This window comes from Eleutherodactylus coqui, chromosome 1, assembly GCF_035609145.1.
Source record: "Eleutherodactylus coqui strain aEleCoq1 chromosome 1, aEleCoq1.hap1, whole genome shotgun sequence".
Taxonomy (NCBI): Eukaryota; Metazoa; Chordata; class Amphibia; order Anura; family Eleutherodactylidae; genus Eleutherodactylus; species Eleutherodactylus coqui.
This window is the reverse complement of record NC_089837.1, coordinates 453,998,344-454,018,579: the sequence shown is the minus strand read 5'-3', so window position 1 is coordinate 454,018,579 and position 20,236 is coordinate 453,998,344. Positions and strand designations below refer to the sequence as shown.

Genomic DNA, 20,236 nt, shown 5'->3' with positions numbered 1-20,236 from the left:
CTAGTCGACGTCCCCTGTATATACAAGCCATCTAGTATTACCTGGGTTATTATTGCTTTGTATCTGAAAATTCCTGGATTCCTTCTCTTCAGGTGAGTCATGTGATCTCATTGTGACCACTTGGGAATTATCAGTTTCCCTATTCTCTCCAGGAGTCTCTTATTTCAGCCACCAGAACTCCTAGATGATGACACTGCATGGATTGTACCATGTAGACTCTTCAAAAGGGGAGGGGAGACAGAAAATGATATCACCGTAAGGCCTCCGTCAGTCGGGCATTTGCAGAAACGCTGCGTTTTTCAGCAGCGTTGTCATGCATTATTGAAAACGCAGCCAAGGATGCTGGGAGAAAAAAATTCAATTCTCACCTAGCTGGCACTGTCCGGGTCCTCCCACTGTTCTCCGCACTGCATATCAATATCCACAGCACGTTTTTTAAGGAGCACATGGACAAGATTTGCAGAATTTCATCTACTTTGCTACTACTGTAAATGTTGCAGATTTTCTGTGCGGAGAGTCTGCACAAAAAATCTGCAGCAAGTCTACCCTGTCGGAGTATACCCTAGGTCAGTGATGGCGAACGTTTTAGAGACCGAGTGCCCAAACTGCAATTCAAAACCCACTTATTTATTGTAAAGTGCCAACATGTCAGGGGGCGGGGCTTATCACGAGGTATGATTTTTACCTCCGTCGTTCTTAAGAGGACAAGGCTGTTTCAAAATAGACTGGGTGCAGATTTTGACTTCTTTTGAATGCGGAAATGCTGTGGAACTTGCCATGGAAATTTCAGCTGAGGACATTCTGCAGCATTTCCACCTCGTGTAAACATATCCCAGCAGTGATATTGGCGCCCCCTGAGCGGCCCCAGCAGTAAGGGTGACAACCCTAGAGCAGCCCCAGCGCTAATAGTGGCCCACCCCCCCCAAGCGGCTTTAGTGGTTATAGAAACCCCGCACAGCGGGCCCAGCGGTAATAGTGACACCGCACCGTGGTCCCAGTCGTAATAGTGACATCCCACAGTGGCCCCCCAGTAGTAATAGTGACACCACACAGTGGTCTCAGTGGTAATAGCGACATCCCACAGTGGCCCCAGTAGTAATAGTGACATCCCACAGTGGCCCCAGTAGTAATAGTGACATCCCACAGTGGCCCCAGTAGTAATAGTGACATCCCACAGCAGCCCTCATTAGTACTAGTGAAATCCCACAGCGGCCCCAGCGGTAATAATGACACCCCACAGTGGTCCCCAGTAGTAATAGTGACATCCCACAGCGGTCCCCAGTAGTAATACTGACATCCCACAGCGGCCCCAGCGGTAATAATGACACCCCACAGTGGTCCCCAGTAGTAATAGTGACATCCCACAGTAGCCAATAGTAATAGTGACATCTCACAGTGGCCCCCAGTAGTAATAGCGCCATCCCACAGTGGCCCCTGTAGTAATAGCGCCCCCCCCCCCCCCTCTGAGACCCAAATTTTCCCATCCCCCCACCTCCTCTGCTTGGCGCTGTTGCTGCCACTGATCCCGGGGGCACACTGTGACGTGCTGACGGACACCTCCTCCCTTCCCTGCTCTCGCGGAACCAAGTAGGAGACGTCAGAGGAGGGAGGAGGAGGATCCCGGCTGCACACTGACATCAGTGTGCGCTGGGATCAGCGCTTCAAGCAGGGCTGCTGAGTGCATACCAGCAGGGGAGCTGCAGCACCCCTGCCGGTATTTACTAATGTGGTGAGCGGCCGATGGCGGCAAGTGCCAGCTGGGAAGGCTCTGAGTGCCGCTTCTGGCACGCGTGCCATAGGTTCGCCACCACTGCCCTAGGTGTACGTTCACACGGTGGTATTCACTGCATCAAATTCTGCCTTCAAAAAAATAAAATAAAAAAGGAAAAATTTCTGCATCAGAATTGCAGAAAACAGCAGTTTTTGAGGGGTTTTGTTTGGTCGTCTTTCCATAGCTGAAAAAATCTGCAGCAAATCAGTACCAAAATCCGCACCCCGTGATCCTGATTTTGATGTGGACCCACAGCAGATTTCAACCATTCAATGTAAGCGGTGAACTCTCACAAATCCACACTAAAATCAAGTGGCGCAGATTTTTATGCGTATTTTGGTGCAGATTTTTTCAGCTGCGAAAAGTCTGCAGCAATCCACTCTGTGGACCCTAAAGCAGTGTTTCACAATCACCGGTCCTCATGATCAGCCCCAACAGATCAGGATTTGGGGATATCCAATAGAGACGACACTTGCGACAATGACAATAATTATACACCATCTGTAAAATACTGAGGAAGTCCTGAAAACTGCATTTTTGAGTCACTGATAAGCTGTTCTGGACAAACCATAGCCAGGTCAAGGTGCCTACAGTGACATATACATAATGGGGAGCAAGGTAGGTTTTCATAAAGGGTTTCACAACACATCCGTATCGGTCTCCGAACAGTTTCAGTGCCTTTGGCCATTTTGGCTCAATACGGAGTTGGCAGTTTAGCAATTCTGATGAGATAACCCAATCCAGAAATACAAAAACACTTGAACTTCTTACACACAGATGTTTGCAGCATGTCATATGTGCGCTGCCTGATAGGAGATGCGCCTATGAATCTTGGGCACAACATTTGCATTGCCCGTGTGCAAGTACCCCAAGTATTATTACAACTGTGGGGTCAAAATACTCCTGACCCCCCTCAGTGAATACATTTAGGGGTGTAGTTTTTAAAATAGGGTTATTTGTAGAGGTATCTATCATTCTGACACCTACGAGCCTTTGCAATCCTGACTTGGTACAGGAAAACAAAGTGTTCCGCAAAATGTTGACAATCCATGTTAAATTTGTACGTCTCCTAAATGGTTAAAAAAAAGAAAGTTTCTCAAATGGGCCGTCAGAATATAGTAAACAGATGGAAATATATATCTTATCCAAAATTTGTACCGTTGTTTGCTTTATTTGAGATATTGCAATTGAAAATGTGAAAAAAATGACCATTTTTTCAAACTTTTCCCAATTTTGGTGTTTTTAATAAATATATATATAAATTCTATTGGCCTATTTTTACCACCTAAATGAAGTACAATATGTGACAAAAAGTCAATGGCAGAATCACTTGGATATACAAAACCTTTATGGAGTTAAAGTTACATGTCAGATTTCCAAAATTTGGCTTGGTCACCAAGGGGTTAAGGAAACAGTTTAGCAAAACCTGTGCTCTGCTACTTTCGTCCTCCCAGCCACTTTGTACAGAGCAGTGTTCCCATTATAGCCATGTTTGACCAATGTGGGGAACACCCCTTTAAATAATAAGTTATTTTCTAATGATACATTCCCTTTAAGCCAATCACCTTCTTCATTCTCGGTGCTAGCGAAGTCGAAAAGGGAAAACAACTCGTTTCTCTCCCTAGAATATATAATCCATCTCTTGCTCGAAATCCTTTACCATAGGACTTCATTCCAAGTGTGCTGTTTTTAGAATTCATACCTCTCCTCCCCATTACAGTGGTTATCCTTACCCAGAGAAGGGGCACAAGCCTCCTTGTTGGCTCATGGCTAAGCGCATCCAGAGATTTCTGAAAACAAGTATGACTTGTGAGGATAATGATGGTTGCATTAATGTCAGAACTTCAGGGACAGGGAATCTGAAGGCACATGTGTTCATTTACAAGTTCAGACAAGGGGGACATTTTAGAAGGAAACACAGCGCTCTTCTGAGTGTTTCCTGTGTGGTGTTCTAACTGGAATGCACCTTGGGAAAACTCCTCAACTTCTAGCACTACGTGGAGCTCCATTCATTAGGAAAAGGTTATAGGAGCTGCAAGATCATTCCTAATCACATCATCTTTGCGCTTTCTTCAAGTAAAGAATGGTACAAACATACATCAATCAGCATGAGTTATCACAAGCAATTTATGGAGCTCAAGGAGAATTTTATAAATCTGTTTTCAATAAGCTCCCCCTAGTGGTAGCTGCAGGTTGCCAGGATTTTGATAAATTAGAGGGAAGAATATTTGGAGCTTTTGAACACAAAAGAAGAACTCCAATCCTTATAAAATGTATTATTAAGTTATAAGAAAATTTGGACTCTTTGCTTCCTTCCATTTATGCCTCCTTTGAATCAAGGTCTACTAAAACATACTTTTCTATGCTTGTGTGAAAAGTAGTGTTACCTCTAAACCATATATTTCTCCACTGACATGGGGTTGAAGAGAGATTGGGAAGGAGCAAAGCATCAATATAAAAGTAATACCAAAAACACTCCCACAGTATATAGAGAAGACTTTGTTGCCACACAGTACAGCTACAATAAGATGAGGTGTCTTATGAGCATAATGACAAATCTACATGTACTGTAGATCTACTATACTTTCTGCCTGGCTTTTATATAAACATCCATTGCTTCTTACATTTAAGGACTCTTTGGTGACGGGGTCTGCTCCACTCGATTGGGGCTTAGCCAATGTGGTGCCGATATTCAAAAAGGGGTCAAAAAGGTAAACCTGGAAACTACAGGCTAGTAGGTCTGACTTCTATGAAGGGTAAAATGGTTGAAGGGTTTCTAAGAGATGCGATCCTGGAGCACTTCAAGGAAAATAGCTGTATAACTCCATATTAGCATGGGTTTATGAGAGATCATTCCTGTCAAACCAATCTGATCAGCTTCTAAGAGATAAGTTCTAGACTGAATTGGGGAGTGTCACTTGATCTTGTGTATCTGGAGTTTTGCAAGTGTTTGATACTGTGCCACATAAAAGGTTGGTATATAAAATGAGAATACTTGGTCTGCACAAGAATGTGTGTAAGTGGGTAAGTGGCTCAGTGATAGAAAGCAGAGGGGGGTTATAAATGGTACATACTCTGATTGGGTGACCATTACTAGTGCGATACCACAGGGGGCAGTACTGGATTCTATTCTTTTTAACATATTAATGAAGTTATGAAGGGCTTATACAGTAAAATAATCAATATTTGCAGATGTTACAAAACTATGTAAAGTAATTAAAAACATAAGAGAGGACAGAATGTGGTTACAAATTAGGAGACTGGACAGAAAAATGTAGAATGAGGTTCAACACTGATAAATGTAAGGCTATGCACATGGGCAGAGGAAATACATGTCAGCATTACACACTAAATGGGAAACCACTGGGGAACACTGACATGGAAAAGGACCTGGGGATTTTAGTTAACTGTAAGCTTAACTGGAGCAACCAGTGTCAGGCAGCTGCTGCCAAGGCAAATAGGATCATGGGTTGTATCAAAAGACGTCTGGGGGCACATGCCGAGAAGATTGTTCCCCCTCTTTACAACTCACTGGCCAGACCACACATGGAATATTGTGTATAGTTTTGGGCACCAGTACTCAAGAAGAACATATTAGGAATGGGCGGACTACAATAACCAGGGAGGTTATCAGAATTGGGATTATTTAGTTTAGAAAAAAGATGACTGAGGGTCGACCTAATAACGATGTATAAATATATTAGGAGACAATACAGAGATCTCTCCCATCATCTAGTTATACCCAGGACTGTAACAAGGGGGCATGCTCTACGTCTAGAGGAAAGAAGTTTTGTACACCAACATAGAAGGGGGTTCTTTACTGTAAGAGCAGAGCCACTATGGAACTCTCTGCCCGAGGATGTGGTGATGATGAATTCGTTAAAAGTTTAAGAGGGGTCTGGATGCCTCTCTGGAAGAAAACAATATGACATATTATAGTTACACATTAATTCAGAAGGGCTTTTCATCCATGGATTATTATGATTGGCGTTTGAAAGGAATTTTTTTTCTCTTAAAATGAAGAAAATTGGCTTCTACCTGTTGGGGTTTTTGCCTTCCTCTGGATCAACATTCGGGTGGAGGAACAGACTGAACTAGATGGACATGTCTTTTTTTCATCCGTCTAGTAACTTTCTTGTACTTTGTACAGTAAAAACTGCAGACGTGGCTCTTGAATCTCCAACTATGTTAATTTAGCACCCAAAGCCTTTTACAAACTAAAAGCGATGCCCCTTTATTTGTGACCTGCAGGCTGGTTTCATTGCGTTTTGTGATACCAGTGCTGATTATGTCCTGGTTTTCATATTTTGTGTAGAAAACTGCTTCGAGACGGAAAGCGATCTAGAACCGGAACGGCACCCATAGGGGTAAATATGCAAGACGGAGACCTCTTTAGTCTCTGCCTAACATAGAGAAGCACCTGATTTTCTACATGGCAGACGGAAGCAGCGCTGGGCAGCCAATTGTAATATGCAAGCAGCCCAAATGTAGTTTGGGGGCCTCGCAAAAACATTGCAGACTTGTCTTCCTTAGGACATCTAATTTGACTGGTTCCAAAAAAAATAAAAAGAGCGACTAATAGAAGTATACAATTTACTCAAGTTTTTGGTTTAAAATTTTTTTCCCCACAAACATACACAAAAACGTTATTTCTGTGCAAAAACGTGTGTTTTTATTTTACGCCTCACTTGCCACGTAAAAAGCGGTCAGGGTTTAGTGGAAAGGCCAGAAGCGCCAGAGATTTACGGTAATTTACACAAGATGCCCCAAATTCATTAAAGTGTAACTAAGGTTTTGTTGTGTCAACTGTTTTTAGAAAGCGCAGTTACACCATTAATAAATATGGCGCATTTTATTCTAATACACTTCAGATTAAGATAGGGGTCCAGTTGGTCCGCGAGTTAATGGACGGGAGTTCACGCAGCCACGCCGCTCTATTCACTTTAACAACAGCGACGGAGACGTCCGAGTTTAAAAGCGCTTTGGCAATCTCCAGCGCAGTCATTGAAGTGAATGGAGCAGCGGCATGCTTTTGCGATCTCCACTGCGTTCACTTGAGGACCAAACAGACCCCATTCTCGGGATAGGTGGATTCCCCAGCAGTTGAACCCCCACCAATCATAAAGTTATACCCAATCGTGTGAATGAGGGGGAAAAGGAAAAAAAAAAAACCCAAAACGACGACTTCCTAACTTGGCACAACCCCTTTAATACAAGGGTCATGAAAAAAGTTACAGAAAAGCTCGTGGATAGTTAACCAAAAAAACATGATGTAAGCAGTCGTAACATCTACCTGTCAGCAGCGACTAGTCGTTCTTACTCTGCTGAACGCTTCCGACATTCCTCAACTACACTGATAATTGGAATAACTGGTTGCATAACGCACGTTCCGTACCTCTAATGTCCGCTCTTCTAGGCAAAAGGAAATACTGAATCAGAAAAATACATTTGCAGCACTTCCTATATTATGGGTTATCCTCTACAACTGGCAGATGTTCAGCAGTACTTACTGAGAAACTTCCAAGACCGTGCTGTCCGATGGAGACTTTATAGAAGGCGGATAAGGGCCGGCTCACATATCCTCAGATCTGGTCTCAGTCCCTCCGATGAGCTGCCTGCATCCCCCGGACTATCTGCACCTAATCGATGGCTTGCAGCAGTGGAGAGCCGCAGTAAATTTCCACTGCTCAGCTGCTCTCCTTCCATCTGATAGAGGCGGTCCTGCTTCTGGTTGAACCAGCTCTCTCTGCTGCTCATCACAGGAATGTGTGGAAGACAAAAGACAAAATAAAGCTTCTGCCAAGAGAATCTTCTGAGGTTAAAGTCCCCAGAAGCAGGCAGAGCGCTCCAGAAGTGATCCGCCTTACTGGCTGCACTTCACCTCTCCTGGGAGCGAATACCTCACATTCTCAGGCCATTTATATAGGGAAGGAATAGAAATACCTCAAGAAAACACCATTATATTCGCAGCTTTTCGCTCTGCCAGGGTGGTTATGAAGTTAAAGGACACTGAGAACTTAGGATAGCCACCCGTATAAGATTACAAGCATTGCGCACTTAGAGAACAGCGGTAATGGTAAAACGAAGGTCCGACACTCATTTACTATGCAGCTGAATCAAGTGTTCCCTATTAGTAATTTAAATGGACACTGAACTTTGAGACAACTTGTACTTATCGGATAGCCAATGTGATAACTAGCAAAAGTGCAAAAACCTACCTGAAATGACGCTTTTGTGCAGAAAAATTGATCTAAAAGTTCAGGCCACTACAGTAATCCCCCCATCCCTTTAAATTTGCTGTCCACACCTGTTATTATGTGAAATCTGTGTCTAGTAAGAGATAAGTCAGATAACATGACTTGTGGGGTGTTGTCTCATGCTGCCCATAGACCTCTATGGAGACGAGGAGGAGCAGAATTTGCTGTTTTCTCCACGAACAGCATATATAAGACACTGTAATGACAGTCAACGTCAACCAGCTCAGATAGTACTGAAAATTAGATATTCATTCTGCAGAGGTGGGCGGGGGGAGGAGTGGGTGGATGATGATAATTGCAGTCTTATTTCTCATATACATGCATGGCAGCTTATTCTGAAAAGTCATCTGGATGTGCTGGTACACATTAGACTAGGGGCACACGGCTGTATTATCAGGAAGCCGAGTTCATCAGCAAAATTAAAAAGAGTCTGTCCTATGATCACTTACTACACACATGCCCAGTAACATCCACTTAGTATATGAGCGTTACAATCAAAACATAGAAAGCTTCATTTGACTCCTACAACTCCTTAAGGGCAGTGGTTCCCAAACTGTGCTTGGGGCTCCGCGAGCGACAGTCAGGGGCTCCAACCGAGGGGCTGCGTGGTAAGCAGCAAACGACTGCTCACCACTGTAGTGATTACTGGCGGGGTGCTGCAGCTCCCCGCTGGTAATCACGCTGCAATGCTGATCCCGATGCACACTGTGACATTAGTATGCACATGGGATCCTCCTTCCCCCGAGTTCTCTCCTCCTAAGTTCCGCAGGAGAGGACTCAGGGAGGAAGCATTCCAGGCACACACACTGCTGTCAGTGTGTACCGGGGATCAGCGCTGGGCAGAAGAGGAGCAGCGCTGACTACAATGAGAAGGCAAGTATATGGGTTGGGGGGGGGGGGCTATTATTACCGTGGGGTTAATATTACTGAGGGGGTTATTATTACTTTGGGGTTAATATTACTGCTGAGACCACTGGGGGGGGGGGCGCTATTACTACTGGAGCCACTATGGGGGTTGCTATTACTACTGGGGCCACCAATATAGGCAGTCACTATTACTACATGGGGCGGATTTGCTGTGGAGTTTACAGTAGCTGTGGCAGCAAAGTGGATGATATTTTGAAAATTTCAAAATATCTGCACAAAACCTGTACGGATATTAACATTGACATGTGGTTCGGGATTTAATTCCGCAGTATGTTAATTTAAATATAATGTATATCAATAGCCCATCCAGCGCTGCAGCAATACTCCCCGTGTTTTTTTTTGTTTTTTTTAAACTGCTATGTCCTATTTAGAACAGTGGAAATAAAAATTATATGTTGTGATAAGCCACGCCCCTAGCCCCTCCCCTGATTACACCTTGTGGCTCCACGAGGGGCTGTGCTTCAAAAAGGGCCCCATGGCTGAAAAAGTTTGGAAACCACTGTTCCAGGGGATGGATGTTTTTGACAAGGAGTGTATTCAAACAGCAGTGTCCTTCAGCAGTGGTCTCTCGCCCACCCTACAACTCAACACACTACAAGCCGCAGACTATCGGGGCATGCTGGAAGTCATAGTTTTACAACAGCGTTAGGCCCAATGTCCACGGGTGATTTTATTCATTGAATCCGCACAGGACATTCGTATTTCATTTTTAAGTCCTGCGGTTTTGATTTTAAATGATTTACGGTTTCCACAAACGGATAATAAATCGCAGCATGCTCCATTTTACCGCGGATCACACGCAGATCTGGCTCCATTTATCTCTATGGGTGCTTAGGATCCGCAGGGCATCTAAATGCATTTGCGGTTCTGCTGTGGATTTGAAGGCTAGAAGCATTTAGGGAGGTGGGGAAAAGGCTGGGAGGTGGGGCTGCAGAAAGAATCTGCAATCCACAATCTCCCACAAGGGGAAAAAGAGAAAAAAATAAAAATAAAAAAAAAATAAAATGTTAAGATGTCCATGGCCCGAATAGATTTCTCATGTGGATATCTGCAGCGAATGCACTGTGGGTTAACAATAAAATCGATTTTTGCTTGCAGGAGATCGCGGATTGCATTCTTTTTCACCCGCGGATGCACTGCAGATAATCCAAGCATCTGCAAGCCCACATCCCAGCCTTTTCACCAACTTCCTAATTGAATTTAACCTTCAAATCTGCAGTGCATCCGCAAATGTATTTGCGGATGCACGGCAGATTGTAAGCTCCCATAGTGATGAATGGAGCACATCCACGCATGATCCGCGGTAAAATGAAACATATGTTATTTTTTCCCTTATGTGCAATCCGCAAAAAAATAAAAATAAAAATAAATATTATATATATATATATCACATTTGCAGCTATTTAATTAAGTGCGGATGCCCAACGATTCCCTATAGGCAGCTTGAACTTCGGATCGACTGTAATTCAATCATGCCCGTGGACATGAGGCCTTAGAGTCACATACGGGGCACTGCTGTCCTTCAAATAACATTGCCAATGCCATACCCAGAAACATTGCCTGTAAATTACCAATATCGACTCAGAAAGAACCAGACCTTCTCCAATGGCTAACAGTCTGAGAAGTCACGTAATAGGATTCAGTGTTCCCAGGGTATAAAATAATAACATGTTCTGTACCTTACATAAGGACCATTCATTGGTCTTCCCCAGGGACTCACCAGGGAAGGAGGAATGTGTCAGAGAGACAGTGTACAAAGAAATAGATTATAGATTTTAATATGCTATATGGTAGGTTATGCACTTTTTGTACATCTACTTTATAAGTACTTCAATGTGTTTCTCTAAGTCCTAATAGTCTGACGATGAAGGCATTGACAGCAAAGGTGAATGTAGACAGCAAGATTCCAACTGCAAGATTCTCACAGCGGGATGCAATCTGTGCCCCTGCAGTGACCAGCGGCTTACCTGTCCGACGTCTTTGCTGTGTGGGTGTGTCGGCTTGTGCACAGCCACACATGCGCAGTAGAGAGCCGGCGGGTCAGCGATGATGCGGCAGTGGGAGCCTCTGCGAGGCTCTCACTGAAATAGGACGTGCCGCGATCAAAATCACAGCTGTCTCCATAGGATTGCATAAACCAACGCAATTCTATGGCAGCGTGCAACGGCGGAAATTCCGTGTGAAGTTTTGCCGCAGAATTTCTGCCCGTGTGCATTCAGCCTAAAGAGGTGTAAGGAATATTAAAAAACTAAATAAAAGTAGATGTTAGGTAAAACATAAGGTGAAGTCCCACTGAGTTGGGTGACGGTATCCAAGGAGGCGGCAGCATCAACGGTGTAGAGATTATAAAAAAAGGGTTTTATTGCTCCATAAAATGGCGACGTTTCAACTTAATCTAAGTCTTTTTCAAGCCTTTTTTTTCAAGGCTTGAAAAAGACTTAGATTAAGTTGAAACGTCGCCATTTTATGGAGCAATAAAACCCTTTTTTTTATAATCTCTACACCGTTGATGCTGCCGCCTCCTTGGATACCATTGCATTTATTTGGGATTTGGTTCATGACCCCACAGGTGGCTTGGCATATACAGACTGGAACATCTGCACTGAAGTACATGTGTTAGGTGTGCTGCGGGACTTTCCTATTTCTACTGAGTTGGGTGACGGCGCACCGTGATGTTTTCTTGGCAGACTGTTTTTGCGGGGTGGTTTGCCATTGCCTTCCCCCAGTCATCTTCTACCAACCTCAGAAGGTTGAGTCAACCTTAAGCCTCCTACCCGATTGTAATTGAACCTGCAACCTTCTGGTCATGAGCGAGAGCTGAGGACTGCTTTTCTGCTGCCTTAACACTCTGCGCCACAGGAGGCTCTTTTACACAACATCCCTCATCTAAAATTACGAAGCTTCAGGCCATTAGTCTGTTTATATAACAGCCATTCGTATTATACCATTGACCCCAGATGTTTTGGATCAAACAAAATGTCTCAGAAATGGGCAATACAAGAGGGTCGCCACCCCAAATCTACGCTACGTTTTCTTATTGACCTGGTAAAAGGAACTTTCACAGACAAAAGCAAAAACCAACCCAAAACATAAGGTGGCGGAAGCAAATTTCTAAGCACATTCGTCTTATGGACTGCATGTTTAACAGAACGACTGATATTTTCTAGTGAAGAGACAATATATTCTATAACCTACATACGTCGCTGCCTCCATAACATATGGGGTCACATGCTGCGCAGCTTTTATAGGTGAAACTTGTTAATTTACAGGATCTTATTGGCCGAAACACCCAGTAATGTAAACCAGGCAGGACTGCCGCCTGTAAAACACAACAGAAGTGGGGAGTAGATGTCTGGTAAGTTACTGCATGTGGAAGGGCTTTTAACAATAAGCTATAACTTGGACAGCCCCTTTTATAACCACAAACAATGGAAATATAAATAGGAAAACATGGACAGATCTATGTCAAAATGCTAATACCCATTGTCATTAAAAATACAAAACACCACATTATACACAGATACAAATGAACTGTTAGAAGGGGTTATTCAGTTGAAAACCATTAGTGACCTACCCTGAGGATAAGCCATAAATAGATTTGCAGGGGTTCCTGGGTGGCAAACTTCCACCAATCAGTCGATCACCATGTCAGACTGCTTGTATGCTGGGCTGATTTTTGCAGGAGGCAGACAGCTCCACTACCACTGCAGTGGTGAGACTTGGTAGTAAAATCTGTAATACCAAGCTAAGCCATTATAGTGGGAACAGAGCCGTCTGCTTCCTGCAGAAATCAGCTCAATGCAAGAGCGCACTGTACAGGCAAGCAACTGATCAGAGGAGGTCCTGGACAGCAGACCTCCGAATTTTACTATTCGTGCCCTATCCCAACGACAACCCCTTCAAATTAGAACAAGCAAAACAACAACAACTGGCAGTTATTCCCTTCATATAGCAGTTTGGCTGTCTGCATGTTTGGGATGTGGCATTTATACTTGCCTTCTTGAATCAGTAAGTATATGGTCGCTTTCTGGGAATTTTTTTTGCCCGTTTAGATCTCCTTTTTCTGTGATTTTGATTGATGTTAGTGTAGGAACTCACAATTAAACGAGGACCCTTGACGCGGCTTGTGTATTTTGGCCAAAGTATTAACAAATACATTGTATTTAATCGGTATTTGTTAGTAACATGCAGCGCAGCTTTGAGCGTTGGGGGAGCCCGGAGTGTTAATGCCAAGGTGACTCACCTATGTGGTGCTGGACAACCTGCTGGGTTCAAATATGGCATCATTAAGAAGTTGTAAGCCTACGTGGTGCACTACACGCACCATGTTACCGGACACCCTGTATTTGCTTTTTTATACAACAACAGTACTAAGCAGCCACCCCCCTCAGTATAATGGCTCCTGCGTTGCGATTTTAGTGCGATGCGATGCATTTTTTGAACATTAGAAAGTCCTCTTGACTTTCGCATTAAAAAGCGTAGCAAAATTGCATGAAAAAAATGTGAGAGAAAAGCATGTGTGCAGGAGCCCTCAGGAAGGTGTGCGAGTGGCTGTCCATCAGTGTGCTATCTGCTCCTCTGTTTAGCAGTCTGGCTGCCTGCATGTTGAGGGATATGTGGCGTATATACCTGCCATCTTGTATCAGTAGATCAGTAAGTATATGGCAGCTTTCTGTGATATAATTTTTTTTGTCTATTTATATTTTCCTTTTCTGTGATTTTAATCTTGATTACAAACTCCGTTCAGGAGACGTCCAATAATTGCCACAGACCTCTCATGGTAAATAAACAGAGTACCCAGAGTCAGCAATGGGTATCCAAATATTGACCCTTCTATAATTCTGTGTACTATAATTACTGTATACTACTTTTCTCCACAGTCAGTGTGGAGCTGTGCTTTGTACACTTTGCACCCTTTTAGGAAAGCTGTGTAGACAAGGATAGAAGCTCCAGAGGTGGGTAGCATTCACAGGTCTGCTTCGTTGATCATTAGTGTGGCAGATGCCATTCAGTGATTGGGTGCTGCCAGCCCAGGTTTCACTTGGAGACTGCAGTGTAGCAAAAGCAAAAGACTCATTTTGGTGTAGAAACCATGTTTGCTCTAGATGTAGAGGACGCCCCCTTGTTACAGTCACAGTCCTGTATTGTCCCCTGATATATGTATACATAGTTATTAGGTCGCCCCTCAGCAGTCTTTTTTCGAAACTAAATAATCCCAATTTTGATAACCTTTCTGGGTATTGTAGTTCGCCCATTCCATTTATTACTTTAGTTGCCCGCCTTGTACCCGCTCAAGCTCGGATATGTCCTTCAGTACTGGTGCCCAAAACTGTACACAATACTCCATGTGTGGTCTGTCCAGTGACTTGTAAAGAGGAAGAACAATGTCCTCATCATGCGCCCTTAGACCTCTTTTGATGCACCTCATGATCCTATTTGCCTTGGCAGCAGCTGCCTGACATTGGTTGCTCCAGTTGATCTTAGGCTGGGTTCACATGGGGCGGATTTGCCGCGGAAATTCCGTGCGGAATTTCGCCGCGGCAAATCCGCATGCGGCCGCTAATCCCGGGATTAGCCAGCCATGTGGACGAGATTTCTCAGAAATCTCGTCCACACGGGACGGCAAATCCGCTGCGGCAAAGCCGGCAGAAGCCACCGCCACGGCGCGGATTTGCCGACCGCAGCATGTCCATTTTTTGATTTTTCCACTGCGGCTGCGCTCTCCTCTATGGGAGCGCCGGTCACAGCGGAAGAGCAAGCTGCCGGGCTGCTTCAAAACCGCCGCGGGTTTTGAAGCAGCGGTTCTCCTAGCGAAAATCTCGCGTTTTTTCCCTGCGACCAAACCGTGAGATTTCCGAGAATCCACCCCGTGAGAACCCAGCCTTCACACTGGTGGTATGAAAATCATGCGAGATTTGTGTATTACGAGACGCACAAGTCTCGCACATATATGAACCCCATTCTTTTTAATGGGTTAATTCACATTAGCGACGTTTTCCTGCATGGCACCACGATGCAATGCAGGAAACATATTGCAGCATGTCCTATCTTTCTGCAATATCGCCCATTGTTTTCAATGAGGCCGGGTGGCAGCAGCGCCAGCCCCATTGAAAGCACTGGGAAAACTCTGTGATCCCCCGTCACAACTGTGGGGATTCCATTCACCTCTGCATTGATCCATCCACAGGGCAAGTGCGACATTGAGATTCACGGCCGGGTATCGTCCTTGCTAGTGTGAAGGAGCCCTTAAGCTGCTGCTGTCACACCTACGTAAGGGCTCAGTTCAGGGTTTCCATCTCTCTTCTGAGAGGCTTCTGTTTGCTTCCATTCCATCAGATTTCAGTTTTGATCTGAAAAATACCGCCACAGACTGTGCTATTTTTCTTTCAAAAAAATAAACCTGAAGGAATGGAAGCAAACTGAAACCTTTTTGTTTAATTTCAGTTTTGTTTTTTTAAACCACATTGAGATCAATAGGAGGAAAAAAAAAATTTGATCTTTTTTTTCTCCCCTTAGTATTATTTCAGTTTCTCTCCTCCAAAAAAATACACACACATAAAAACTGCACAGCTAAAACAACAAAAAACAACATTCTGTGTGGTCCTAAAAAGGTAAATAGGGCCTGGGCCTGAAAGGGTTAAGCGGCTGAACTAGTGTAGCACCACATGCAGAGCATGGGTGTGTGCTGTACTGCCTTACCAATAAATGAGGAACATATCAGAGCCGGGGACCTTTCACCCAACACATTCCACAAATCATTCTTCACACATTTATTTTCTAGGAATGTCGGAGTATTTTGTGCAGCAAAAATAAGTTTTTTCTACAAGATTTTCAGATGTTCGTTATAAATACATTGAGAAATGAGAAAAAAAAGTCACCTACAAGGATTGGATGGAATTAAATGAAACTTTCTATGCGATTGTAACCTGGATATAAATATCAGAGGGTAGTTTATTGAGGAAAACTGAACACTTGAAGTGAGGCTGTAATACCCTGTTGTACCGCCTCTAGCTTGGATACAAGATGTGATACAGGCGGGCATGGAGGCTCTAGTACCCTGTTGTACCGCCTCTAGCTTGGATACAAGATGTGATACAGGCAGGCATGGAGGCTCTAGTACCCTGTTGTACCACCTCTAGCTTGGATACAAGATGTGATACGGGTGGGCATGGAGGCTCTAGAACCCTGTTGTACCACCTCTAGCTTGGATACAAGATGTGATACAGGAGGGCATGGAGGCTCTAGTACCCTGTTGTACCACCTCTAGCTTGGATACAAGATGTGATACGGGTGGGCATGGAGGCTCTAGAACCCTGTTGTACCACCTCTAGCTTGGATACAAGATGTGATACAGGAGGGCATGGAGGCTCTAGTACCCTGTTGTACCACCTCTAGCTTAGATACAAGATGTGATATTGGCAGGCATGGAGGCTCTAGTACCCTGTTGTACCACTTCTGGCTTGGATACAAGATGTGATACTGGCAGGCATTGAGGCATACAGGTTCCGTTTGGCATTCTGTGGCATATGGGTCCACATTTGCTGTAATTGAGCTTCTAGATCGTGCAAATTTGTAGGCTGTGTGCGGCCGAGCATTATGCTGCTGGAAAATGCCTCTTAGAAGCCACCATGAGAGGAACACATGTGGCTGCAGGATGTCCTGAACATATCGCTGAGCTGTCATTGTCCCTCGTACCACTACTAGGGTTAACTGTCTGTCATAAGTGATGGGCCCCCAGACCATTACACCAGCACTGTGGGCAGAGTGCCGCGCTGCAGGAAGGGCAGGATTAAGACACTCACCCCTAGGTCTTCAGGCACAAACAGATCCGTCATCTGTGCCAAAACTAAACCTGGATTCATTGCTGAAGTCAACCCAGTTCCCCTCCAAAGCAGTCCAGTTTAGTCATTCACAACACCATTGCAAACGGAGGCGACAGACGTTAGGTTCAAAGGCCGTACATGGAAGGTCTTTAAGTTACCGTGTAAAAGGACGCCAATTCTACACTCTCCATGCCCATCAATAAGTCTTGGCTGACTACGACCGTGCTATTAAATTAAAGTCAAATCGCTGGTAATTCAGTCACGTGCGACCTACATTGATGCCTATGGTGAATAAGTTGCATGCAACCAAAATCTAACGAAGCTGGATTTTTCTGCGGCTTTCACAGTTGTGTTAAGTCACAAGGCAACACCACGAACAATTGTTAGATGTGACATTGCCTTGTATCCCTAGCCTTAAGGGCTAGTTCAAGCACTAGAGATTTTAGCCAACTCTGAAACACGGAGCCTCAGGGTCAGATATTCATCATATATATTAGATGGCAGCTTAACAACAGGTGTGGCCCTAATCAGACATTTAATTACACGGAAACAGGTAATAAAATCTGCTTTGTCTGTAAAGCTCAAACCTTCAATACAAGGTAATTCTGTAGTTGTGATACAATGAATGCAGGACAATTCTTGTGTCCCTGTAGAATAGGATACAATTTCTTTAGAACAGCTTTAATAGGGAATTGCATAAAGCTTCAATTATGGAACTTCTTGGGACCTTTAGGGGATCTAGAGTCTAAGCTCAGGGCAAGGCCCTTAAAAGGTAGTTTTCTTGGAAATACTACCTGTACCGTGTGCCACACCAGAAAGGCAGCAGGACATTATGGAGGTAAACAAGTGGCTCCAGAGTTGGTGTAAGCAAGAGGGGTTCGGGTTCCTGGAGAACTGGGCTGACTTCCTACAAGCTCTACGGTAGGAACCGGCTGCATCTCAATGGGGTGGGTGCAGTTGTGCTGGGGGAGAAGATGGCTAGGAGGTTGGAGGAGTATTTAAACTAGGGAACGTAAGTAGTATAATAATGGGAGGACTGGAATACCAAGAGAGGCTGTCAAAATTGGGATTATTCACCCAGGAAAAAAGATGGTTAACCCTTTCCAGTCCACTGTCTGACGTCTAAAGACATTATGATTTAAGACTGTACAGCTCCGATGTTGGAAGACGGCCGTCGGGGTTCTCTTACTGTATATTGCCAGCCGCTCTGCTGTCGGAGCCTATCTAACGTGTCCCCTCATGCAGTACTGGCTTTAGCCAGCAGATAGCGCTGTGTAGAACGGCAGAAAAAGAGTAAGCCCCCCTAGGAAAACCAGAATACAAATTGGATTGGAAAGGGTTAAGGGGCGACCAAATAACTATGTATAAATACATTAGGGGACAATACAAGGATCTCACCTATGATCTGTTTATACCCAGGACTGCGATGGTAACAAGAGGGCATCAAAGTTTTCCTCACCAACATAGAAGGGGGTTCTTTACTGTAAGAGTATTGAGACTGTGGAACTCTGCTTGAGGACGTAGTGATGGCAAAATCAATGGAGGAGTTTAAGAAGGAACTAGATGTCTTTTTAAAGCGGTATGATATAACAGATATAGACATTAAATAACCAGCGGGGTTGTTGATCCGGGACTTGGAGTCAGGTAGGAACTTTCAAATGTTGGTCCAGGGATTATATTGACTGCCATTACAGAGTCGGAAAGGAATTTTTTCCCTAAAAAATAAGGGGTAAATTGTCTTCTGCCTCATTGGGGTTTTATTGCTGTCCTCTGAATCAACAAGAGGGGTGGGGAGGCGGAGTAATCCCTGAATCAATATTTGAGATCATCAACCCCGCTGGTCACCTGTCTATATCCTGTAATATCAGTTGGTTTTCTATTGGGATTGATAAATAAGAGTTATGATTTATTAAAAGTGGGGAGGGAAAAGAAAAAAATGGGAAAAGGAAAAAAATAAGGGCCGCATCCTTAAAGGTGTAAAAACCCTACTGACAATATAACTGTACATGGATGCAACTCCCTAGAAATGGAGAAACTAGTAACTTGTGTTTGGAATAAAAACCTTATCAATAGTTTATTTTATTGTGTTAAGCGTTCAGTTAGGAAATTACGGAAACAATAAAAACCAGAACACACGAACCAAACAATGTGCAGCCAAGGCGATCTCATCTACATTAGCAGCCATTTCCACCATGGAAAGGTCAATCAAGTTAAAGGGATTCTATGTCTATCGACGAAAGATTATCGATTGTGAAACAGATTAGCATCACCGCAGACAAGGTGGCCTCAAGGAACGGCCACAGGGTTACACAACAGAAGAGAAGGGGTGATGACAAGTAGAGATAGTACAGAAAACTGGCAATATGTGAAGAAAAGTGGAGACATGCCAGATGTAGAAATCCAAACCAGACCTCCCCGTTACATTCAGACGGTAGAATAGTTCTCATATTAGTTTTTATTTTGTATGTTACTATAATATGTATATATATAAAAATTTTTATAGAACTTTCAAACGTTCTGCAGTTTTCATACTGGCCACTAAGGCCGCTTTCACGTGGCCTATGAAAAAAAAACTAACTAAAACCCCACTTGATTTTCCCGCGATGTGGCAGCGCTACGAAGCACATGTTTGTGAGACCCATGCTTTTCAATGGGTTCCTTTAGCGATGTCTTTACATGCTATGTTGCGAGAAAAAAAAAATCGTGGCATCTATTTTTCTGCGATGTGCGATTTTATTTTTTTTTTATCTCCCATGTCTCTCTGTAGAGCCTTCTTGTTTATCTCATCGTGTGAACTTTTAAAGTTAGAAACTCTTATTGACTTTCGTGATATGAGATTGTGCCATTTTATCCCGGGCGTCAGTGATGCAAGATTATTCTCAAGGAAAAGCATTGCTAACTCTATAAAATCGTGGGAACAAAGCTGCAATAATGTGGATAATGTGGAAAATGTCCATGGGTGTATTTAATTTGTGGAATCCGTGCGAGAGCCCTGCAAATCAAGCTGCTCATAGGGATGCATGGGTGTCCATAAATTAATTAAAGCAAGTGGTTTTGATTTGCAAATCTTCTGGTCCGGGCAAAAAATGAATAAAATCGCAGCATGCTCCATTTCTGCGCGGATCCCGCACTGACGGCTTCCACTGAAGTCAATGTGAGCTGTCCAATCCACGGTACACCCACAGCAGACACTGCAGACAACCCTCGGATCTGCAGGAAAGCAGGAGTTAAAAAAATGTGTACTGCGCATACGCGCAGTGCATCCGCATCAACAGTGCAGAAGAAAGAATATCAGGTCCGCAAAAGAAAAAAAAAAAAAAAAAAAAAAAAAGGTCCTTGGCCGCGGGCAGGCTCAGCTCCGCGGGCGGAATCCGACCTGCCTGTGGACATGAGGCCCAAGACTCATAATAGTCTGATACTTCCAGTTCTGTACAGATAACGTCTCAGTAGTCATCTCG

General features: G+C 43.9%; 1 protein-coding gene across 2 annotated transcripts in view; it reads right to left on the bottom strand.

Annotated features, from left to right (window-relative positions):
• CAB39L (calcium binding protein 39 like) overlaps positions 1–20,236 on the bottom strand; it is an 83,627-nt gene that overhangs the window by 52,894 nt on the left and 10,497 nt on the right. The window contains exon 1 of one of the 2 annotated variants that reach the window (XM_066583920.1): positions 7,282–7,527. The exons of the other annotated variant lie outside the window; for it this stretch is intronic. The gene's annotated coding sequence lies outside the window, so the exon portion shown is untranslated. Of the gene's footprint in view, positions 1–7,281; positions 7,528–20,236 lie in introns of those variants that run through there. 2 annotated transcript variants of the gene reach the window in all.